This window comes from Aulostomus chinensis, chromosome 1 (assembly GCF_037954235.1).
Source record: "Aulostomus chinensis isolate RoL2024-O1b breed Wild chromosome 1, RoL_Achi_v1.0, whole genome shotgun sequence".
In the NCBI taxonomy this organism is placed as follows: domain Eukaryota; kingdom Metazoa; phylum Chordata; class Actinopteri; order Syngnathiformes; family Aulostomidae; genus Aulostomus; species Aulostomus chinensis.
The window spans coordinates 40,775,037-40,800,239 of record NC_141320.1 but is presented as its reverse complement, the minus strand read 5'-3'; the positions used below and the strand labels follow the sequence as shown (position 1 = coordinate 40,800,239).

The 25,203-nt window shown below is 47.5% G+C and overlaps 1 pseudogene; it reads left to right on the top strand.

Moving 5' to 3' along the window:
• The first annotated feature begins 249 nt into the window (after positions 1-249).
• LOC147271649 (uncharacterized) lies at positions 250-19,777 on the top strand (annotated as a pseudogene).
• The last annotated feature ends 5,426 nt before the right edge of the window (positions 19,778-25,203 follow it).

The following is a 25,203-nucleotide window of genomic DNA, read 5'->3' as shown; positions in this document are numbered from 1 at the left end:
GTGCTGCTCACTTAAAATTCAAAAGTGCTCTAATGACTCAAAACATTGTGGTGCTATGAGGTTTTTACATTTCTGAGTTATCAGAGCTTCATATTTTAACTAGTTCTTGACTGCTTGGTCTTCCTGTAGGCGATAAGCAGGTTTGGTCCATTCTGTCACTGCAACATCAAAGACCAAATTCTGAGATCAAAAAGTAAAAAAAATCATCTGAATTCAAAGTATTTTGAAGTCAAGTTTTGGAAGTCGACCATGAACTGGGTTCTCCTTTCAGACAAGGATCAGGGTGAATATTTGTTCCCATGATGTCCTCCTTAAACAGTGGTGGTAAAAGTACTCAACTCCAGTACTTGAGTCAAAGTATTGATACTCAGAGTCAAATCTTACTCAACGACAACAAAAAGTTGCTTGGCCAAAATTTTACTCAAGTTAAAGTAACCAGGAACTTTTTTTTTCAAAAATACTTCAGTATTCAAAAGTACAAAGTACCGATGTCAGTACATTGCTGTAGTTTTTTTCAGTGCTTTTTCAGACTCTGAAACCATCCAATGATGAAGTCCGACATGTAGAACAACTCTAGTCCCCTTTAGTCCACTGGAGTCCTCCTCTAGTAGGACGCATCACCAACAAGGATGAGTCTGAATCCAGAGAGGAGGTGGAACACCTGGTGCAGTGGAGCAGAGCAGACAACCTCTGCATCAGCGTCCAGAAGACTAAGGAGATGGAGGTGGACTTTCAGAGGGTCAGGCACCCTCCCCCCCTGCACATCAGTGGCACAGCTGTGGAAGTGGTCTCCAGCTCCAGGTACCTGGGTGTGCACATATCCAGTGAGCTCACCTGGAGTGCCAACACCTCCCATCTGGTCAGGAAGGCCCAGCAGCGTCTCTACTTCCTCAGGGAGCTGTGGAGAGCTGGACTGGAGAGCTCCGTCCTGAGGAACTTCTACCGCTGTGTGGTGGAGAGCGTCCTGTGCACCTGCATCACCGTGTGGCACGGAGCCACACGGCTGCTGAAAGATAGGCTCTGCAGAGGGGGGTCAAGGCTGCACAGAGAACTGTGGGGAGCAGTCCTCCCTCCATCTGGGACCTCTACACCTCACGATGCAAAGTGAGGGCCCTCCGCATCATGGAGGACTCCACCCATCCCGCCCACAGTCTGCTGCGTCCTCTCCCCTCTGGAAGGTGGTTGAGGAGCATCCGGAGCCGGACCACCAGGCTCAGGAACAGTTTCTTCCCTGCAGCTGTCAGACTGCTGAACTGGAGCCCTGCTCTGTAGTCTCCACCCTCTCCCATCCACAGAGCAACAACTGGTCCCTCATCCTCTAAGTGCAGTGTCCCTCAACTTGATACTTGGACATAGACTCTCTTGCCTTGTACATATACATTCTTTATATATATATATATAGATAGATAGATAGATAGATAGATAGATAGATAGATAGATAGATAGATAGATAGATATAGTATAAATCCTTCTTTAAATATCTTTTCTGTCTGTAAATCCTTATTTCTGTTCTCCACTCTTTATTATGCTATCTCTTGCTACCCCAGGACCAGAGTTCAATTTTCGTACCACCAACATGGAAATGTGAGTGGTTTGACAATCAAGATCCTTGAATCCTTGAATCCAAACGTCTACAGAAACATAAAAACTGCAGCATCAAAAACAATAAGGAGAGTGATTTTCATTTCAATGTTTTATTCAAAAGTCCCACAAAAGAAAGGAGTTTACTGTTCAGTCCACAAACAAACTCCAACTCTGCTTTCAAGAACTCATCACCCTGTTGAAGCTCTGGTCTCCATGGCAACAAAGCACACGCCTTCATAAAAGCTGTGAACCACTCAGGAGCCAGCCTGCATTTGTGTGTGGAAAGAGATAGAAACCCCGAAGGATGGTGCACATTAGTCTCTCTCCTCAGCTTCAGTGTTCAGACACAGCAGTGTGTGTGTGTGTGTGTGTGTGTGTGTGTGTGTGTGTGTGTGTGTGTGTGTGTGTATGAGCAACAGCTGAACACAGGACAGGAAACCCTAACACTGATCATTGAATGTACATCCACACTTCAACTCAATGAATGCTCTGCACAGAAGAATCCAGCTTCATTCCTGGATCAACAAGTCTTCTTCCAGCAAGTCAAACTCAATAAAAAAGCAAACAAATCCAAGCAAAGGACAAGGAACTCCAGCATTTTCCCTATAAAAATACTCTCTTTAAACCTTTTTATTAACTGTCCTCATAAACTTGTCTTTTAATAAACTTTCTATTCTTCTGTTAACTTTAAGTTCACTGTTAAGTAACTGGATGGATGACAACAACAAAGATGCCTGTTCTGAGTTGAGTCATTTGGAGGTTGATCTCATGGTGGATAAAACTGCAGGCTCACTGCTGCAGAAGCTTGCTTTTTCCTTTGTTTGGTGACGCATTTCCTTTGTTTGGCAGAAGGCAGGGTGAATGGAAGTAGACCCAAATGAAGAGGAGGGTAAGGAGGGTGCACAAAAGAGGTTTGTTAAAGAGACTGGAGACTGGAGACTGGAGACTTGAGACCAGAAACTGGAGGCTTGAGACTTGAGACTGAAGATATTGGAGATACTGGAGACTGGAGACTTGGAGCTCGTGACTGGCGGCTGTCACAATGCTTGACGTAGACTTCGACATCACAACACAGCAGTACAATAAACACCACCACACTAACGGCTCCATCGGTCCTTCAAAAAGAAGAACATTGACAACAGAGAACAGCTCTGTGGTAGAATTCAACACTTGGCAACTAAAGCCAGAGGAACAACAACCAGAAAGAATGTGGTGCTCCTCTCAGCAGGATGGATCACATTTAGCCTGGCAGAAAGAGCCTCCTATTATTCATCACTAACAGAGGAACAGAAAACAGTCCAGGTTTCTTTCCAGCACTGAGCTAAACTGACAGAGTCCTGACTCTTTAGACCCTGGACTCCTTCAGCTCTCAGCAGAGACGACTTTAGGAGCTTCTTTGATGACAACATAGGAACTATTAGGATCAAATTAATCAGCTCCTGTCCTCAAGAGATTCTAATTTACCTGTAAACTCAGTCAACACAGAAACTGCTGTTGAACCAGATGTTTCTTTAGACCACTTTTATCAAATTAACAGTCCAGAACTTCATTCAATGATGGCCTCATCAAAACCTTCATCCTGTCTCTTAGATTGTTTCCTACTAGGCTGCCTAAGGAAGTCTTCCCTCAGTGAGCACCTCTTTATTCAATCTGATTCCTCTGTCTGTAGTAACAGGACATGAACCACAGTCCTTGAAGGTAGCTGTCATTAAACCACAGCTTCAGAAGCCTCCTCTAGACCCCGAGGTTCTAGCCAACTATGGACTGATAGCTAACCTCCCCTCCTCTCTAAAATCCTGGAGAAAGCAGTTGTGTTGCAGCAGGTATCTGGAGGGTGGGGGGCTGTTCATTCAGCCCTACTTGCACCTCGCTCTTTTGTCATGCTTCACAGCCACAGCATGGCAAAGTGTTTTCTCCCCAGTATGGGTTCTCATGTGTCTTTCAAGACTTCCCTTAACTGAGAATTGTTTGCCACAAACTGAGCAGGAGAATGGATTCTCCCCAGTGTGTGTTCTCATGTGTCTTTTCAGACTTCCCTTTTCTGAAAACCTTCTGCCGCAAACTGAGCAAGGAAATGGTTTCTCCCCAGTGTGCGTTCTCATGTGTCTGTCCAGACAAACCTTAACTGAGAATTTTTTGCCACAAACTGAGCAGGGGAATGGTTTCTCCCCAGTGTGTCTTCTCATGTGTGATTCTAGATTTGCCTTATTTGACAATCTTGTGTCACAAACTGAGCAGGGGAATGGTTTGTCCCCAGTGTGTGTTCTCATGTGTCTTTTCAGACTTCCCTTTTCTGAAAACCTTCTGCCACAAACTGAGCAGGGAAACGGTTTCTCCCCAGTGTGAGTTCTCATGTGTCTGTCCAGACAAACCTTAACTGAGAATTTTTTGCCACAAACTGAGCAGGGGAATGGTTTCTCCCCAGTGTGTCTTCTCATGTGTGATTCTAGATTTGCCTTATGTGAGAATCTTGTGCCACAAACAAAGCAGGGGAATGGTTTCTCCCCAGTGTGTGTTCTCATGTGTTTCTTCAGACATCCCTTTTCTGAAAACCTTTTGCCACAAACGGAGCAGGGAAACGGTTTCTCCCCAGTGTGTGTTCTCATGTGTGTGTTCAGACAAACCTTTGCTGAGAATTTTTTGCCACAAACTGAGCAGGGGAATGGTTTCTCCCCAGTGTGTCTTCTCATGTGTGATTCTAGATTTGCCTTATTTGAGAATCTTGTGTCACAAACTGAGCAGGTGAATGGTTTGTCCCCAGTGTGTGTTCTCAAGTGTGTGTTCAGACTTCCCTTTACTGAAAAACTTTTGCCACAAACTGAGCATGGGAATGGTTTCTCCCCATTGTGTGTTCTCATGTGTGTATCCAAACCACTCCTGCATCTAAAATCTTTACTGCATGTTGAGCACCTAAAGGGACGCTCATCCTCACTGAATTCTGTCTGAGATTCAGAAGGACCAAAGGTCACGTTCCTGATGATCTCTGATTCTCTTTCAGTCTTTAGTTTTTGTTCTTTTGAACTGCAATGAGTCACTTCCTGTCCTGGGCTCAAATTCTGAAGCAAATTCCTCCTTGTGCCAAAGGGTTCCTTGTGCTTAGAGGTGGCCGTGTTATCAGGTCTGACCCAATCATCCTTACTCACTTCAGTCTCAGCTTCAGAAGAGTCTGACATCTGGTCTTCAGTCTGGGGTTGTACAAGTGGATCTGGATCTACCTTGCTGGCTGGTTCTGGTTCTGGTCCTCCACACTCTTCTCCATCAGCTTCTGTTTTCAGAGGATGAATTGGGCTGCTGCTCAGAGACTCTTCTTTCAAGTTCTCCTCAGTTAGACTCTGATGAAGCTGTGGGAACTGAGGTTTCTCTTCGTCCCCTTCACTCTTCACAGGGAACAGAGTGAAGGGGAACGTGGTGATATCAGCCTCCTCCTGTCCTTGAAGCTGCCCTCCCTCCTCACTGGTCCAGAGCTCCTCCCTCTCCTCTTTAATGTGGGGGGGCTCTGGGTCCTGCAGCTCAGGGGGAACCTCTTCTTTAATCACCAGCAGCTGCTCCACATCTGCAGGACACAAACAGCAACATCAGAAATCTCTTCATTTGACTCTGAAACAGCGGAGCAACAGACAGAAACAGAAATAAACTCAATGAAAAGAGACGTCCTGCTACTGAGGACCAGTCAGCAAACTGGGAATAGAAACGCTGGCTTCAGATGCTTGGATCAACGTTGTGTCACCCAGGTCAAAGGTCATAGGTCCCCTCTGCTGAATGGTTTTGTCCATTCATGATCACATCTGCTAGTCAGAATGTTCATTTCTAGAATGAGACCCTGTAGGAGAATGAGAGTTCAGTCCCTAGAACCAGAGGGAACCTGTACCGATGCTAAACATGTCAGCCCACCTACACTCACAGCCAGGGAGGTGCTGGCCACTGGGAGAAGTGGAATGATTCCCTAATGGCCGGTCCAGCCCAGGCCAACTGGGCAGTGGAGAAAAAAAGGTTGTTTTTAATGGGCTGATATAATTTCCAGTCTACAGGATCATCTTTTAACAAGGTAGCACCGTAGCAGCCTACAGAAGAACGACACAAGGACACCAACATGCACAGCATGCTGGGCCAGCCTGTCACACACGACTCAGTTAGCAGGAGTTAGCAACACAGTGTGAATGTCCCCTCAGCTTGGTCTTGTCTTGGTTCAGTTCAATGGTAACATGCTTCTGATGCCTGTCAATGGGAGTGTTCTTAACATTGACCATTGACAGTGACTCACACCTCAGGTTCCAGCCCTGGAGTGACGATTCCTGAGATCCACTGATGCGTCAGGTCTTTGTTTCTTTCACTTCATGATCCTCATGGCGCCATCAAAAAATAACAACAAAAAAACACCAACACAGGAAATACTTAGCTCTCTGGCACACATAACGTCTGGACCAATATTAATATTAATATTTATATATAAAAAAGAATAAATGGCACACAAACAAGCAACCGGCGGCGCTGCCATGCCCCGGGTGCCTCCCTGAATTTTAACTACATTCTAGTCATCCACACAATCACATCTACACTCCCACGCACAACACACACCCTGCACCCATGTTGGGATGGGGGGGCAGCTGGGGCGGGGAGTGAGTCCATTGCTGCCCCTTTTGCTAACTGCACCAGTGCGGGCCTGGGGGTCTGACTGGTGTTCTTGGGATGGGTGCCTCCCAGTATGGTGGTTGGGCTGGGGTTGGTCGCAGGCCTTGCTGTTGTGTGGTGGATCCCTTGCTGGCGGTTTTACAGGGTCTGAGGTGCCCTGGACTGCGTCTGCATCGATGGAGTGCTCAGCCCCTGTAGGAGGAAGATGAGGATAGGATTGTTTTTTGGCTGGGGGTGGCGGTCCCGGATGTGGGTGCCTTCGGCTCACCCTGGAAGGTGGCCATAGGCCTCTTGGGTGAGTGGGGGGTCCTTTTTTCCTTTTTTTTTGGGGGGGGGGGTTGCTGGCTGGTGTTGCCTTATAGCCTGAAGCTTGACCTGCTCCGGGGGAAAGGGGAGAACAGGGGACGGGTGGAGGGTATTGGGGTCAGAAGGTTGGGGGGTAGCTCTGTCTGGGGGCGGTGGGCCTGGTCGTTGTAGTGGGCTGTGGTTTGCCCCGTCTTGGCGTGGGGTGTGGGTGGGCCTCGATGCTGGCGGGGCTCCATCCCCCTGAACTCAGCTCCTGCTGTGGGGGGGGGGGGGGGGGGGGGTGTGCCTGGTGGGCCCAGGGTCATCTCTCTGCCCCATCTCTCTGTGGGCTGCCTCCGGGTGGGGGTTGCTGCTCCTATGCTTTCCTGCGGGTCCTGGCATGGGTTGGGCCTGTGGCCTGGGGGGTGGGGGGGGGGGCTTCCTGGGGCTTCCTGGGGCTCCCTGTGTTCAGGGGGTTTCTGGGTGCCCTGGTGGCTTGGTCCTGACCTGCCTGCTGTCCTGGACTGGGGGTGTGATGTTCTGGTCCCCCACATCAGCTACAGTCAGCTACCCACCTCATCCAAGACAAACCGTAGCACGCGCACACACACACACGCACACACACACACACACCTGGTCTCAAAATACATACCTCTCTGGCTACAAAGACAGGTTGGTAAGATGTGAGGGGGGGCTTTTTCTCTACATCGCTAACTTCTGTTGTTCTGTGTTGTAGAACTGTAATACTCTGAGAATAAATACCTGCTGGCTCTACTCTCTCTCTCTCTCTCTGGTCTATTTTTATATTTCGTCACTTGGTGACCAGTAGAATTTCAGATCGAACTCTCGATAAATCTCTGTTGTTATTGTTGCTACTGTTTTTGTTTGTTTGTTTTTCTCCAATTGTTGCCCCCCCCCCCCTTGTCCTCCCTGTCCTGTCCCTGCTCTCTCTTCCTGTCCTCTCCTGAGCCTCAGTCCGGTAGCTTCATCAATGAACCAACACCATTCCTAATAAAGTTCAACACAGATGGTGATAGGAGGAGTTTATCAGGTTCCTCCTTAGCAGAGTAGAACTGCTTCAGTCCAACAAAGCACCAGGAACATGGATGCTGCTGCTGAACAGGACAGGGTAAAAACTACAAAAGAAGGCTGGACAACAATCCACAGAAAAACTAGTTTACCCTTTGATTTTGACCTTTGAATTTTTACATTTTACCTTTCAGACGTTCACACACAACCCGGAAATGGCTTTTTACACCTAAAATCCCCTACAATGCTCTCTGAGGGCCTCTGCAGCTCCACTTCCAGGCTGAATTCGGGGCCCAGCAGGTCCCTGCGGGGACTCACCTGCTCTGTCCAGCCTGACTCGGAGCTTCAGCACGGCATCGAGCAGCAACCTCTGCCGGCGGTTCTCCCGCTCGTACTCCGCCACGGTTTCCTCCAGCAGAGCCACGATCTGCTCCGCGGCCGCCGCCAGCCGCTCGGTGAGCAGCGCTCTCAGCACCGGTACTCCAGCCGCTGAGTCTCCTTCTCCCAGCTGCAGCAGGAAGTCTTCAGCGGCGGCGAGGATCCGCTCCTGGACCGACACCCGCAGCAGCTGCGCGGCGCACATGTTGAGGTTCTACCGGCGCCACTCAGCCTTCAGGAGACAAAGACTGAGGCCGGGGCTTCACGGACTTCTCCTTCTTTCCTTGTTGTTTGAAACGTCCCGCGTCTTCGTCTCGTTCTGTGAAGCGCGTATTGATGACGTATGTAGTGACGTCCGAAGCCTCGCCAGCCGGCAGTGACCACGTGACTGATTCAGGACCTCCTTCTCCGGCTTGGCGTGAGATTCTAAATGTAAAGCAGTGAAACGCCGTGGTTTCCTCCCTCCTCGTCCAAAAGCGTTCGCTATTTGATCAAAGGAAGGAGAAACAAGTGACTCCATGTTGTGGAGGCTGAACTCAGAGTTGAGAGAACTTTCATTCTGATCTGAGAGCAGCAACAAAGCCACTGAGAAAAACTGAACCACTGTCAGAGTCGGCACAGCATCAGCAGTCAAGCTGTGTTCACACTGGGAGAAACCATCGGACAGAAACCTCCCTCAGTCACACTGAAGGAACCTGAACTGACTGCTGCAGCTGGGACACACACACACACACACACACACACACACACACACACACACACACACACACTCACACACACAGCAGGAAACATGAACAGAGAGATAAAAGCACAGGATGCCTCCTCCTCCTCCTTCCAGAGATCAACTGATCTCCAGATTGACTTCAATTCTTTGATCAGAATTCTTCTTCCTCCTTGATAGATTTATTGATACTTTGTCATAGACGGTCCATTCCTATTGGAGGATGTTAAAGAGCAGAAGAACCAGGTTCCCATGTATGGAACTAGAATATTTATATACTGTATTGCAGTCATTTCCAATATATTCCACTATTTACTTGTTTTATAGGAGAGACTTTAATGTCTGTCTTTGATGTCTGAACTCTGACTCTGATGTCATTGGTGCTGACTGAATTCTACCCCCTGACAGACTGAAGGCTCCTATTGGTGATGTCATCATAAATATATGAAGGTCTTGTTTCAGTGTCAGGAACCAATCAGAGCAGCCTCCTCCTGACTAAACAACTCTACTCATCAAGCCCCTGACCCCAGACTCTTCTTTGTGAACTGATCAGAGATCAGATTAGTAGAGAAGCAGTGACACAAAGGGAAACTTCCTCATTCCCTGAATGCAGCTTCATCAAACAGAGCAATGTTAACTGTTCACCTGCAGTAGTGATGTCATCAGGACAGGAAGTTGATCAGACATGGGAACTTTGACTCAGATCAGCCAGGGAGGGAGGAGTTCTCAGAGTCTGATTGTGCTGATGAATCATCAGAACTCTCCATCACGCCGTGGTCTCAGCGTTTGACCTGAAGTCCCAGGCTTCAAGGGTTCTCCCCAAACTCTCAGGGTGGGTCTGACCACATCTGAGCAGGACACCATGAACAGGCTACATGAGGACATCTCAGTGTCAAATCTGTCATTTCCTGTTGCCAGTAGGTGGCGCTGTGGTCACTACTGACCTGTAGATGTGTTCAGACTGGGATGTTGATCAAACCTGGAAGTTTCAAACAGATCTGACAGGTGGAGAGGATTCAGAAGAGTTGAAGCTTCATTTTAGTTGGAGCCTGAAAATGAGGTGAGACTGAGGGCTCCCAGGAGTTGCAGGTAGGTGCTGCCCCCTAGTGACCCAATGGAGAACAACATGTAATGACATGAACGTTCTACATTTTTCCAGTTCTTGAGGCCGTTACATAAAAATATGAAGTTGATCCAAGTCAGAAACCTTCAAACTGGATGTGAGTCCAGTTGTTTCAAGTAGAGTCAATGGTGACACCCCAGTAGTTTGTAGTCTGCTGGGTATCATAGAATGTTTGCTAGTGAATGAAACGTGGCAGCCCTGCACCAACTGCTCAGAGTCCATGTTGCCTGGGTGGACTGCATGTTTGTGTTCCGTCGTCTGTCTTGGAAGCCTCGTCTGGTTCTTCCTCCACAGAACTCTTTGCTCACAGGACATTCCAATCTGTTCATGACAGATGTGGTTTTCCAGGTCATGGAATGATTCACAGGGAATTGTTTTTGGGAGGCAGCGTCCTGGAGGGTTTGGTTTGCTCTCCGTTTGCTCAGTGATTAAATAGAAACCAACCTTTGACATGACAGTGCAGTGTTGCTGATGTTTGTGTCAGGTAAGTTGCATGGAACAAACAGCACTGCAAACTGGGTTTCAGCTGGAGGTTCAGAGGAAAGTAGAGAAGTCTTCCAGGGGCCTGGAGCTCTGTGGTGGGTTGGAGCTGAACTAGAGAGGATTGATGGTGGAGGACCAGGAACACGTCACTGGAACCAGAACCACACTGCAAGCCAGTTTGCTCTCTTGCTTCCTTCCAAACGTTCAAATGTTCCATTAGAAGTGGAACCTTCCTGTCTCACTTTACTGAGTCCCAATGAGGGTGTGGCTAATCTGAACAGATCAGACCAGCGTTGACTGCACACTCCAAACATCTTATTAGGAAGGGGTGGTGAACACAAACATGCTAACTTCCTTAGCGCGAGCCAGAGGCCAGTCAGTTTACAGTCCAGCCCTCATTTGGTCTCAAGCTTTTGGTTTGTGAGTGAAAGAAGAATGGAATCCAATGTTGTTGAGGAAGTCAAATCAGCTGAAACTCAAACATTTCTGTTTTAATGGAGAAACTCCTGGTAAAATCTGGTTTTACCATCAAAAATAATCTAAATGTTCTTTTCACCTTCAAACAAACTTTCCTTTCCCCGTGAACAATGAGCATAAATCAGCTGCAGCCATGTTTTAGGAATGTTCCTACTGTGTAGTGACCAGTGAGGAGAGGCTGTTACCATGGGGACAATGTTTACTTTGTCCTGTTACTAGGAGGAGGGATTTACCTGTGGCTGAGCATCGAAGGCAGCTTCAAGGAACCAGAAATGCCCTTATTTGGACATGACTTGGTTCAAGGATTCCCCTGAAATTCAAGGCCTTGAATGGGAAAGTTGTTACAAACCTGGTAACTTAAACAACAAACCAGTCAAACCACAGTTACCAGTTTAAACTTCAGACTTGGAGGTTCATGTTCATGATCGACTTCCAAAACTTGACTTCAGAATTCTTTGAACCCAGAATTTTTTTACTCTTTGATTTCAGAATTTTGTCTTTGATGTCATCGTGACACAATGGACCAAACCTCTAGATTTGATATTCTACTGCCCTCTGGTGGTGAGGCAGTGGGGATGCAGGTGGTCTGCTGGTCTGGTTGAACGTGAGTGGACAGAAATCTTGTTGAGGTGACTGGGAGTTCCTGACTGTGGTGAGCTGCCTTGCTCCTCCTCAGGTCTTCATGGTGGCTTTCTGCTGGACTGTTGTTGAAGGGAACATGGCATCCTATCATTTTCAGCTCTGACATCTGGACAGTGGACAGATGTGACATCATCATGGTCTCACTGCCTGCTTTGTTCATGGATCAATGGAACGTTGCGTTGGAACCTTTATTGTAGAACTGCTATGAGCTGAGAGCTCAGTGTTGTTGGAACAACGCAGCTCCACATGGGACTGATGTGATGAAGAGGTTTTTATTGAGCTGAAGCTGGAGAGCAACAATCAAAATGGAGCAGCAAACATTCTGATGGCAACGTTTACAGAGGAAAACGTCACATCAACTGCCATCAACTAAAGCTTCTCTGTTCAGTCATGAAGATGAAGAACAAAGAAACCCCACACATTCCAATCTCCCTGATTCAGCTGCTGGTAGAATGGACTTGTAGCAGATTGAGTCCTTGAACAGATAGACAACATGGGTCCTCTGAGATGAAGCTGCTTGATGGTTGTGTGTGTGTCTCCTCAGAGTCCAGAGGTCAGGTCACCGTGACTCAGCCTGCAGCAGTGAGATCTGCTCCAGGAGCCTCCGTCTCCCTCCCATATTCAACCAGTCAGGATGTTTATAGTGGGAACCGTTTATCCTGGTACCAGCAGAGAGAAGGAGAACCTCCTAAACTTCTCATTTACTGGGCCACCTCGAGAGCATCAGGGATTCCAGCTCGTTTTTCAGGCAGTGGATCAAACTCTGGCTTCACTCTGACCATCAGTGGAGTTCAGGCTGAAGATGCAGCCGTTTATCACTGTCAGAGTCTTCACAGCATCAACAGTCAGGGGGTGTTCACACTGTGAAAAACCATCGTACAAAAACCTCCCTCAGTCACACTGAAGTGAAACTGAACTGACTGCTGCAGCTGGGAGCTGCTGACACACACACACACACACACACACACACACTCACACACACACACAGGCTTGATGAGAAGAACTAGAACTAGAAGAACTAGGATTCAGATTTTCTGCTGATGACGTTGTGATCTTCATCCCCAATTCTTCATCCTGATTGTGGTCCTTCATCAGATTAGCAGCTTCTCTCTGATGATGTCACTCACATCAACTTTGCTTCTGCTTGGATTTTCAATGAACTTCAAGAAAAACCAGCAGCAGCAGCAGGGAGGGACGACTGGACCCTGCAGAGAGAGACTGATCAGCTCTAAAAGGGGACAGGAGGCTGAGACTTCTGCTGCTCGTCCTCACACGACTCTGCTGAGGAGACTTTTGGAGGAAACTCGTCTTCGGTCGCTCATTTCTCTCTGAGCTCAGTAACCACAGCAACCGAGAGGCATCGCTGCTGGACCGTGACAACAGACGGTTTCAGAACTAAAGATAAGAAGAAGAGAGAACTCACCGTTCCTAAGTTTCAACAGCCAAAATAAAAGCAGCTTTGGAAAGTTTGAAAAACCACCAGAATGAACACCTGTTGGTTCATCTGGTTTGGTTTCACTGAAGCCAAACACAAGATCCAGATTCTCATGATCTTTGTGTCTGCCTTGACCAATGGTGTGAGAGAGAGAGAGATTTTTAATTTTTTAAAATCAGTTTTATTTGCTGCTCTTATATATTAAAGCATTTCACTGTTTACTTTGAATGATCACATTCTCAACAAAATCACCCTTCCTTTCAATCAAAAGATCAGTTTATAGACACTCATGCTGAACGATACACACATGGACCTACACAGACATGAACATATGTACACACACACACACACACACACACACACACACACACATTTTATCTTCAGCAGGTTCACCAACGACAGCTTGTCGTCTTCCACAGGACTCAGGACTCTCTGGTGGCACCACACATTTCTAAATGAGTCCAAATCTCCTGATATTTGATGAAAGTTGAAGTCCAGCTGGATCCTGGATCCTGGATCTGATGAGTTCCACACACAGGAACAGAACCCACCCTCCTCCTTCAGCTCACATACACCACCATCTTGGCCTGGACCGGCACAAAGAATACTTTTTACTTTTGAGAGTGAGGTTCCCATACATGGAAATCTCATATTTATTATACTGCAGTATATTTTCCAATATACTTTGATGTCTGAACTCTGACTCTGATGTCATTGGTGCTGACTGAATTCTACCCCCTGACAGACTGAAGGCTCCTATTGGTGATGTCATCATGAATATATGAAGGTCTTGTTTCAGTGTCAGGAACCAATCAGAGCAGCCTCCTCCTGACTAAACAGCTCTACTCATCAAGCCCCTGACCCCAGACTCTTCTTGGTGAACTGATCAGAGATCAGATTAGGAGAGAAGCAGTGACACAAAGGGAAACTTCCTCATTCCCTGAACGCAGCTTCATCAAACGGAGCAATGCTAACTGGTCACCTGCAGTAGTGATGTCATCAGGACAGGAAGTTGATCAGACATGGGAACTTTGACTCAGATCAACCAGGGAGGGAGGAGTTCTCAGAGTCTGATTGTGCTGATGAATCATCAGAACTCTCCATCACGCCGTGGTCTCAGCGTTGACCTGAAGTCCCAGGCTTCAAGGGTTCTCCCCAAACTCTCAGGGTGGGTCTGACCACATCTGAGCAGGACACCATGAACAGGCTACATGAGGACATCTCAGTGTCAAATCTGTCATTTCCTGCTGCCAGTAGGTGGCGCTGTGGTCACTACTGACCTGTAGATGTGTTCAGACTGGGATGTTGATCAAACCTGGAAGTTTCAAACAGATCTGACAGGTGGAGAGGATTCAGAAGAGTTGAAGCTTCATTTTAGTTGGAGCCTGAAAATGAGATGAGACTGAGGGCTCCCAGGAGTTGCAGGTAGGTGCTGCCCCCTAGTGACCCAATGGAGAACAACATGTAATGACGTGAACGTTCTCCATTTTTCCAGTTCTTGACTTCATTCATCCTCAGACTTCTTCAAGCTGGAAGAGAGTGAGATCATTTAAAGTAGAGAGTCAATAATCAGCATCTCATCACTCATTTGTTCTCTGGTGGTGACCTCACGACTCTGCAGTGTGACATCACACATTTCACTGATGTCATCCTCAAGTGTGTCACTCAGTTCATGCAGCCTTCATTGTTTTATTTTATTATTTCCTTTCACTTTGATCTTCACAAAGACAAAGTGCGTCTGATGGAGGCACCACTGACAGAGTGGAATGTTTCCATGTTGCCATGACAACGTGAGGCCCCTCACCTCCTCTGTTCCTTCTGCCGGTCGGCGTCAGAAGAGCAAGATGGCTGCTTCTCCATCTGGGTGGATGAGCAGCTCCTCCCATCTCAGGCAGACGCTCCCTGGCTGCATGTCAGCAGCTCCTCAAAGCTCCTTCTGGTTTCTTTGCTCTCCTGATGCTGCGCTGGTGGATTTGTCCACCTCTCATTCTCCAGGGTTCTCAGCCTCATGTTCTCTCCCTCCTGTTCCAGCTCCTCCAAGTTTCCAGTGGAAGTTTGGCTTTTGTTTGCTACTTTGTCTTTTCTCCTCTGTTGGTGCTTTGAGTTCCTTTGTTGTTCTTTGTCTTTTCATCATTCAAGCCTCCTTTTGTTGAACGCTCCTCTCCCCCGTCTGTATTTGGGTCCTGTTCTCCTCCACTTTGGCCAAGAAGGCGGCCCAACAAGAGTCACCAGTGATGTCACAGCTCCTGGATGCCCCGCCCCTTCATCTGGTGCAGGTTGTGTGATGTCACTGAATCCCACTCAGACCAAACCAGTCAGAGATCAGTGTGTTTGTGTCAGTGATGTCATCGCTGCTGACATCACAGCCCTCCATCCACACACGCCAGACTGAGGTGGAGGAGGTGATGTTGGGGTTTTCAAGGTCTTCGTCATGAGTGGGAGGGGCTGAGCTGGTGAATGATCAGCTGACCTGGTCTGGGCTCAGTTCAGATGTTGAGCCACTGCTGACTGCTGTTTGCCTGAGGAAGACCCAACGTTCCCCTCAAGAAATGGAGGGCAGTTTTTAGTGCAGCGTTCATTCTGGTTGGAGTTTTCCTTTCCTTTGCCCTGCACCTCTCTGGTGGGGAGGTGCTCCCTGTTGACAAGGACTCAGTGGAGAAGACTGGACCAGGACCTTCACTGGTTCAAGGAGCACAGAGGCAAAGGGAGGCCCAGACCAGCAGCCAGGGTGACCAGTTTGAAAAGCTGCTCCTCTTCCATGCTGACTTGTTGGTGTCTCCTCTTTTATTCCTGAGTGATTTTAATCTCAGCTCTCTGAACCTGAATGGAGCAGAACCAGGAAATCATTGCAGGAAATCATGGAGGAGAAATGAATGAATGAGACTTCCAGTCAAACTGAGACAAACGTCCAGGTTTGGTCATCAAAGATATCTGACATTCATCAGTAGACTGACAAAGATGCTCATTATTATTGCAGCAGATTAAACTAGAGAATAAAGAGGGTCTCACTTTGGAAAAAATATTGCAGTATATTTTTGTTTTATCAGAGAGGCTTTAATGTCTGTCTTTGATGTCTAAACTCTGACTCTGATGTCATTGGTGGTGACTGAATTCTACCCCCTGACAGACTGAAGGCTCATATTGGTGATGCAGGTAGGTGCTGCCCCCTAGTGACCCAATGGAGAACGACATGTAATGACATGAAGATTCTACATTTTTCCACTTGTGAGATAAAAATACCTCACAGCAAGAAGGTTCAGGGTTCCAGTCCCAGCTCCAGCACAGGATCTTTCTGTGTGAGTCTCCATGTTCTCCCTGTTCCTGTGTGGGTTCTCTCTGGTACTCCAGCTTCCTCCCACAGTCCAAAGACATCAAGAGGGGATGAGGCTGATTGATACTCTAAATTGACCGTAGGTGTGACTGTGAGTGTGAATGGTTGTCTGTCTCTATGTGTTGGTCCTGTGATGGACTGGTGACCTGTCCAGGGTGAACCCCGCCTCTCACCTGTAGACGCTGGGATAGGCTCCACCCCCATGACCCTTAACAGGAATAAGAGGAAGTGCTGTGCTTTTATCTGTCTGTTCATGTTTCCTGCTGTGTGTGTGTGTGTGTGTGTGTGTGAGTGTGTGTGTGTGTGAGTGTGTGTGAGTGTGAGTGTGTGTGTGTGAGTGTGTGTGTGTGTGTGTGTGAGTGTGTGTGTGTGTGTGTGTGTGTGTGTGTGTGTGTGTGTGAGTGTGTCCCAGCTGCAGCAGTCAGTTCAGGTTCCTTCAGTGTGACTGAGGGAGGTTTCTGTCCGATGGTTTCTCCCAGTGTGAACACAGCCTGACTTCTGATGCTGTGCCGACTCTGACAGTGGTTCAGTTTTTCTCAGTGGCTTTGTTGCTGCTCTCAGATCAGAATGAAAGTTCTCTCAACTCTGAGTTCAGCCTCCACAACATGGAGTCACTTGTTTCTCCTTCCTTTGATCAAATAGCGAACGCTTTTGGACGAGGAGGGAGGAAACCACGGCGTTTCACTGCTTTACATTTAGAATCTCACGCCAAGCCGGAGAAGCAGGTCCTGAATCAGTCACGTGGTCACTGCCGGCTGGAGAGGCTTCGGACGTCACCACATACGTCATCAATACGCACTTCACAAAACGAGAAGAAGACGCGGGAAGCTTTGAACACAACGAGGAAAGAAGGAGAAGTCTGTGAACCCCCGGCCTCGGTCTTTGTCTCCTGAAGGCTGAGTGGCGCCGGTAGAACCTCAACATGTGCGCCGCGCAGCTGCTGCGGGTGTCGGTCCAGGAGCGGATCCTCGCCGCCGCTGAAGACTTCCTGCTGCAGCTGGGAGAAGGAGACTCAGCGGCTGGAGTCCCGGTGCTGAGAGCGCTGCTCACCGAGCGGCTGGCGGCGGCCGCGGAGCAGATCGGGGCTCTGCTGGAGGAAACCGTGGCGGAGTACGAGCGGGAGAACCGCCGGCAGAGGTTGCTGCTCGATGCCGTGCTGAAGCCCCGAGTCAGGCTGGACAGAGCAGGTGAGTCCCCGCAGGGACCTGCTGGGCCCCGAATTCAGCCAGGAAGTGGAGCTGCAGAGGCCCTCAGAGAGCATTGTAGGGGATTTTAGGTGTAAAAAGCCATTTCCGGGTTGTGTGTGAACGTCTGAAAGGTAAAATGTAAAAATTCAAAGGTCAAAATCAAAGGGTAAACTAGTTTTTCTGTGGATCGTTGTCCAGCCTTCTTTTGTAGTTTTTACCCTGTCCTGTTCAGCAGCAGCATCCATGTTCCTGGTGCCTGGTTGGACTGAAGCAGTTCTACTCTGCTAAGGAGGAACCTGATAAACTCCTCCTATCACCTTCTGTGTTGAACTTTATTAGGAATGGTGTTGGTTCATTGATGAAGCTACCGGACTGAGGCTCAGGAGAGGACAGGAAGAGAGAGCAGGGACAGGACAGGGAGGACAAGGGGGGGGGGGCAACAATTGGAGAAAAACAAACAAACAGTAACAACAGAAAAAAAAGAAACTTTGGTTGCAGAATTTCCACTGCAGGTTTACCATTTATTTTAATATAATTTAAAAATAAATGCCTGAGTGTGTGATTAGGGATCAGTTGTGCACTGTGTGTGTGTGTGTGTGTGTGTGTGTGTGTGTGTGTGTGTGTGTGTGTGGACACGGTTTGTCTTGAATGCTGTGGGTAGCTGGCTGTAGCTGATGTGGGGGACCAGAACAACACGCCCCAGCCCAGGATAGCAGGCAGGTCAGGACCAAACCCCCAGGACACAGGGAGCCCCAGGAACCCCCCCAGGAAACAACCACAGGCCAAACCCATGCCAGGACCCACAGGAAAGTAGAGGAGCAGCAACCCCTGAGGCAGCCCACAGAGAGACAGAAAGACAGGGCAGACAGAGGACCCCAGGCCCACCGGCTGGCCTGGGCTGGACCGGCCATTAGGGAATCATTCCACTTCTCCCAGTGGCCAGCACCTCCCTGGCTGTGAGTGCAGGTGGGCTGACATGTTTAGCATCGGTACAGGTTCCCTCTGGTTCTAGGGACTGAACTCTCATTCTCCTACAGGGTCTCATTCTAGAAATGAACATTCTGACTAGCAGATGTGATCATGAATGGACAAAACCATTCAGCAGAGGGGACCTTTGACCTTTGACCTTGGTGACACAACGTTGATCCAAGCATCTGAAGCCAGCGTTTCTGTTCCCAGTTTGCTGACTGGTCGTCAGTAGCAGGACGTCTCTTTTCATTGAGTTGATTTCTGTTTCTGTCTGTTGCTCCACTGTTTCAGAGTCAAATGAAGAGATTTCTGATGTTGCTGTTTGTGTCCTGCAGATGTGGAGCAGCTGCTGGTGATTAAAGAAGAGGTTCCCCCTGAGCTGCAGGACCCAGAGCCCCCCCACATTAAAGAGGAGTGGGAGGAGCTCTGGACCAGTGAGGAGGGAGGGCAGCTTCAAGGGCAGCAGGAGGCTGATATCACCACGTTCCCCTTCACTCTGGTTCCTGTGAAGAGTGAAGGGAACGAAGAGAAACCTCAGTTCCCACAGCTTCATCAGAGTCTAACTGAGGAGAACTTGAAGGAAGAGTCTCTGAGCGGCAGCCCAATTCATCCTCTGAAAACAGAAGCTGATGAAGAAGAGAGTGGAGGACCAGAACCAGAACCAGCCAGCAAGGTAGATCCAGATCCACTTGTACAACCCCAGACTGAAGACCAGATGTCAGACTCTTCTGAAGCTGAGACTGAAGTCAGTGAGGATGATTGGGTCAGACCTGATAACACGGCCACCTCTGAGCACAAGGAACCCTTTGGCTCAAGGAGGAATTTGCTTCACAAACTGAGCCCAGGACAGGAAGTGACTCATTGCAGTTCAAAAGATGAAAAAGTAAAAACTGGAAGAGAATCAGAAATAATCAGGAATGTGACTTTTGGTCCTTCTGAACCTCAGACAGAAGTCAGTGAGGATGAGCGTCCCTTTAGGTGCTCAACATGCAGCAAAGGTTTTAGTTACAGAAGGAGTTTGGATAAACACATGAGATCACACACTGGGGAGAAACCATTCTCCTGTTCAGTTTGTGGCAAAAGGTTTGCAGAAAAGGGATATCTGAAAACACACATGAGAACACACACTGGAGAGAAACCATTTCCCTGCTCAGTGTGTGGAAAAAGATTCTCACTTAAGGGACATCTGAATACACACATGAGAACACACACAGGGGACAAACCGTTTCCCTGCGCAGTTTGTGGAAAAAGGTTTTCATAAAAGGGACAGCTGAAAAAACACATGAGAACACACACTGGGGAGAAACCATTTCCCTGCTCAGTGTGTGGCAAAAGATTCTCACTTAAGGGACATCTGAATACACACATGAGAACACACACCGGGGAGAAACAATTCTCCTGCTCAGTTTGTGGCAAAAAATTCTCAGTTCAGGCAAGTCTTAAAAGACACCTGAGAACCCCTCCTGGGGAGAAACCACCTTGCCATGCCATGGCTTTGAAGTAAAACAAAAGAGCGAGACACAGGTTGAAGGCCCATCCATCCATCCAGCCATTGTCTTCCGCTTATTCCTGTTAAGGGTCGTGGGGAGGTGGAGCCTATCCCAGCGTCTACAGGCAAGAGGGGGGGTTCACCCTGGACAGGTTGCCAGTCCATAGCAGGGCCAACACATAGAGACAGACAACCATTCACACCTACAGTCAATTTAGAGTATTAATTTAGCCTAGTCCCCAATTGCATGTTGTTGGACTGTGGGAAGAAGCTGGAGTCCCACAGAGAACCCACGCAGGAACAGGGAGAAGACCCTTGTTAATTTGATAAAAGTGGTCTAAAGAAATATCTGGTTTAACTGCAGTTTCTGTGTTTACTGAGGCGGCTCTGGCTTTACTGAGGACCTTCTTATGCATTTGAAGACGATTCTGCCTCTTGCTTAGTTGCCTGGTGATGGAATTCTACCACAGAGCTGTTCTCTGTTGTTGAATGATCCTCTTTTTGAAGGAGTGATGGAGTCGTTAGTGTGGTTGGGTGGTTGTGGTTGGTTGGTTGGTTGTGGTTGTGTTAGTGGTTGAGATGATCGTCCAGTGGAGCAGTGACCAGAAAAGAGGCTAAGTTCTCTGTTGTTCTGAGAAACTGTCAGGTATTTACACATCTCTTCACATTCACTGGGGAGGGAAATGCAGATTGGGGTCAAACACAGGTTGAAAAGAGTTCCTGGCCATTTGTGAGGTGGCTTGTCAGGGTGGAGCCAAATGGTTCCAGTCCCTAGAACCAGCAGAGACAACCATCAACCTGTCACCCAGAAGCCACCAGATACATTTTTCAACTTTAACAACCAGACCATTTGGAATACATGTTAGCACCTGTGGTTTGTCCTTCCACATCCATTTATGAATTCAGCATATGAACATCCTTCCTGACCTTTGATGGAGAAGCCCAGAAACTAACAGGTCTGACATCGTTAAAGCAGGTTATCGATTTCTACTGAACTACACAGTTCAGAGGCGCTACACATTACCAGTGGCTCATTACTTGCTAACTCACAACTCTTAAACAGAATAATGTCACGATCCCTGTCTTGTGTTTCCTGTTTTACTTTGTAGTCATGTCCTGTCTTCCTGTCCTCCCTCCCTTGGTTACCTAATGTGTCTCTCCTGGGTGATTACACCACCTGTGCCTCTCGTGTATTTAACTTCTGTGTTTCCCCTGTGCCATGTCGGGTCATTATTGTACTGTTGTGTTGCGATGTCGAAGTCTAGGTCAAGGGTTGTCACAGTCACGAGCCGCTAGTCTCAAGCCTCCAGGTTTCCCCAGTCTCAAGCCTTCAGTCTCCAGTCTCCAGTCTCTCAAGCCTTCAGTCTCCAGTCTCTCCAGTCTCCAGTCTCTCCAGTCTCTTTAACAAACCTCTTTTGTGCACCCTCCTTCCCCTCCTCTTCATTTGGGTCTACTTCCCTTCACCCAAACAAAGGAAATGCGTCACCAAACAAAGGAAAAAGCAAGCTTCTGCAGCAGTGAGTCTGCAGTTTTATCCACCATGAGATCAACCTCCAAATGACTCAACTCAGAGCAGGCATCTCTGTTGTTGTCATCCATCCAGTTACTGAACAGTGAACTTAAAGTTAACAGAAGAATAGAAAGTTTATTAAAAGACAAGTTTATGAGGACAGTTAATCAAAAGGTTTAAAGAGAGTATTTTTCTTAACTCGCTGTACAGTTTTAAAGTTGTCAGTGCTTTTGTTTCCATGTAGAGGCTCTGCTTGTATCCTCACCCCTGTGTTTGACTATTTGGAGTGGATGTTATCAACCTTCATCAACCCTAACTGACCAATGAACAGCCTGGTGTCAAAGTGCCGCCGGGTCTCATGTGATGGCCGAGGGTCCAACCTCATTTTGTAAAGTAGACGCCTGTCTCAAATAAACGCCAGGTTCGTTTAAACGCCTGGGGGCCATTATTTGAGATTAATTTGATCTTAACTTGGTTTCATGTAAGATTTTGCAATTTATTTTAACTGACCAGTAATTTATGTCTCATGATGTCAGTGCACCGCAGACAGCAAATCTTCAAGCTCACGGTTCCATGCAAAAAAAGAAAAAAAAGATCTACAAGGTGGTAACGCGTCGTTGTGAATGTGTAGATCTGCTATTTTGGCCTCATGAGACTGTCGTGGAAGTGGAAGGATACGGGCCTCAAGTTGTCACGCCCCTTTTCTTACTAATAAAGTGTTCTTGTGTAAAGTGTTCTCTGGACAATCTTGATATTTGCACTACTGTTCTTTAAAGTACTACAGTATATTGTTATACCTTGTATACCTATTGCTAAAAAAATAATAATAGTGGCCCAGTGCTGGCCAGCGCCAAAATAAAAGCCTGTTACCAATCGACGCCTGGTCTCTTTTAAACGCCCGGGCCACTAATTAGTCATTTACTGTCTCTCTAAAGGAAAGAGCAACAATACAGTTTAAATAGATTGATTGAAGGCAATCAACAAAAACAGCATTTGCCATTTTTCATGTTTTTCACTTTTCAATTTTTTTTAAAATCTAAGTTCTGTAGAAAAGAAAATCACTCTTCTTCCTCTTCTGTGTTTTATGGCAACTGTTGTCCAAGTTTGAAACTCCACATTAGAACTGCAGCATCAATCAATGGATTTGGATGGATTTAGCGTTTGTTCTGTCTTCTCTTTTTTTCGTTGTACTTGTGGTCATCATTGTCTCCAATCAGAAAATCTGAGGCTGGGACGTCTTGATGACACTTGAAGAAAGGAAGCAGGTCTCAGAGGAGTGTGGACAGTGCAGTCCTCAGCTTTCTAGTTCCTGGTCTCCAGCCCTTCTCTCTTGTTGAGCAGCCAGCATCTCAGAGCCTTGTCCAAGACCTGCAGCCAAACTGCACCGTCTGCTCCACATTCACCTTTAAAAACTGAGTGGATGTCATCAGGGAGGGAAAATGCTGGGTGATGGCACCTGGGAGTTCAACAGACCTGATGATTGAACCACCAATCACAAGGATTTCAGCCTCCATTGTAAACAGAGAGTTTAGATGAGAGAGAACCTGCTGTCAGCCTCACCAGTCAGGGCAGTGGCAGAGGCAGCAGAGTTGAATGAAGCAGGACCACCTGGCAGGTCTCAGCTGGAGGTGATGACATCACTGGCCTCAGTCCTCACCAGTGCTGTGCCTAGCAACAGGGACGATGGGGAGAAACCAGTAGAAGCACTCTGAGAGTTGGAGACAGCAGGAGAGAGACCACGACAGAGTCACCCATGGGAAACTGTTGGATCCACTCAGGACAAGCTGGACAGACACAGATCAAAGTCAGAATTGATGATGATGTCATCAGGGCTTTGATGGTGTCTTTATTTGTACCTAGAATTCTGCCTTTGATCTCAGGAGGACATGAAAGAAACACAATTGAGGAAAGTAGAGGAGAACATTCAGCTTCATTAGAAACACTTGAACTGTTGAACAGTAGAATTTGTCAGAAACAGTTTACAACACTGAGTGACAGGATTGAAGAGGGAAGAGTTTTCTACTTTAAATTTAATTCTAACTTTAAACTGTGGATGAACATTTTTAGTAGTTCATATTCTAACATACAGAGGAAGTCATGACATTCCCTTTTTTTAAAAAGAAAAACATGTGAAGCTCCTCCCCCCAGCTCCAGATGGACAGACAGACATGAGAGAGGCCAGGAAGCAAAGAAGTGTTGTGCTCCTCTCCAGTGCTCTGGTGTTGTTGTGTTCTTCTCAGCTCCATCATGTAGACCTGCTGGCACTGGGTGCTGGTGGAAGTTTGCAGCTCTCACTGGAAAGTCCTGAGGCTCCTCCCACTCTGAAGCAGGCAGTTGCTCCCAGCCAGCCCACACTTTCACTCTCTGGTGTAGGAGTGAAGAACAAAATCAGAATCAAGAACCATCACTCTTTCATTGGGGCTCCTTTCTCCTTGTTCTGATCCAGAAACTCAACAGCTTCTATCATTTATTTGACAGGAAATGTTGATGACACACTGGGATTTTTGTTCTCCTGCTGTCACTGTCAAGTGCCAGTTCAGATGTACTTGATGTTACAGAAAATCCAGCATGGTGGTGCAGTGGTCAGCACTGTCTCCTCACAGCAAGAAGGTTCCAGGTTCTAGTCCTGGCTCCAGCACAGGATCTTTCTGTGTGGAGTCTCCATGTTCTCCCTGTTCCTGTGTGGGTTCTCTCTGGTACTCCAGCTTCCTCCCACAGTCCAAAGACATCAAGAGGGAACGAGGCTGATTGATACTCTAAATTGACTGTAGGTGTGACTGTGAGTGTGAATGGTTGTCTGTCTCTATGTGTTGGTCCTGTGATGGACTGGCGACCTGTCCAGGATGAACCCCGCCCCTCGACCAATGTCAGCTGTGATAGGCTCCACCCCCCCCATGAACCTTAACAGATAATCAGTGGAGAAATGGAAATTTAGCTGCTATGTTGAATCACAATAACCTTTTGAAGTCTACTTTTGCTTCAGTCAGAAAGGAGACTGTTGTTAACTCACAATGGTTGGTGATTGTGGAGGAAGACAAATTTCCTTTTGAAACCCTTTTTAACAGACACACATTCCTAAAGATAAGGGTTTATTTTGTTCCTTTCTTTGAGGAGAGGATGGTTTTGATCCATCAACCTCTGGGTTCTGGTCCCAGCTCTCTTCCTCTGCTCCTCTCTGCTCTACCACTGACTGAACAGTCCTTGATTTAGGAGAGCAGGATTGTGACAAGAACAGGATTTTGAATTTCAAATGTTTCCCAGTTTGGCTCTGCAGCAGGAGGTCTTGTAGGAACAGGGACTGACCTGACACCAGCTCCCTCTGGAACAATGGTTCATTCATTCATCGGTGCCAGGAGGCCTAAAAACACAAAACACCAATTCAATCCAGGACCTTGGAGCCTAAACTGAAACTCCATCACACGGTGGCTCTGCTGGGGCTCCCACAGGTGAGTGAGGCTGAGCTCCAGTCTGCTCTGAGGAGGCAGCAGACATCTGCACCACTCAGAGGTTTGGTTGGTGGCTTTGACAAAATCCCAACAAACTAAAATCCTGTTGAAGCAGGAAGTTCTAGTTGAACTCTCATCCACGTCACATGACCAAGAAAACCTCCTCTTTCATTCAGACCAGAACAGACAAACATAGAAACATTGTTTCAGCTTCTGATCAAACAATAACATGTTCTTGATTGTTTGTCATGTTCTATTAATCAGACTGATGATCTCTGGATGTTCTAGGAGGTGTGTCTGTTTCTGATGAAGCCTGTTTGGTCTGGGGGGGTTAAGATGGTGGGGGCTGTTTCAGTTCTAGTGCTGAAGGCTTTCACCATGACAGTCAGACTCTCCTCTGTCCTTCATGGTCCCTCAAATGTGCAGTGTGGACCTCACACACTGAATTTAGCCTGAAAACTCTTCATGAAAAGCAGTGCCTCAGA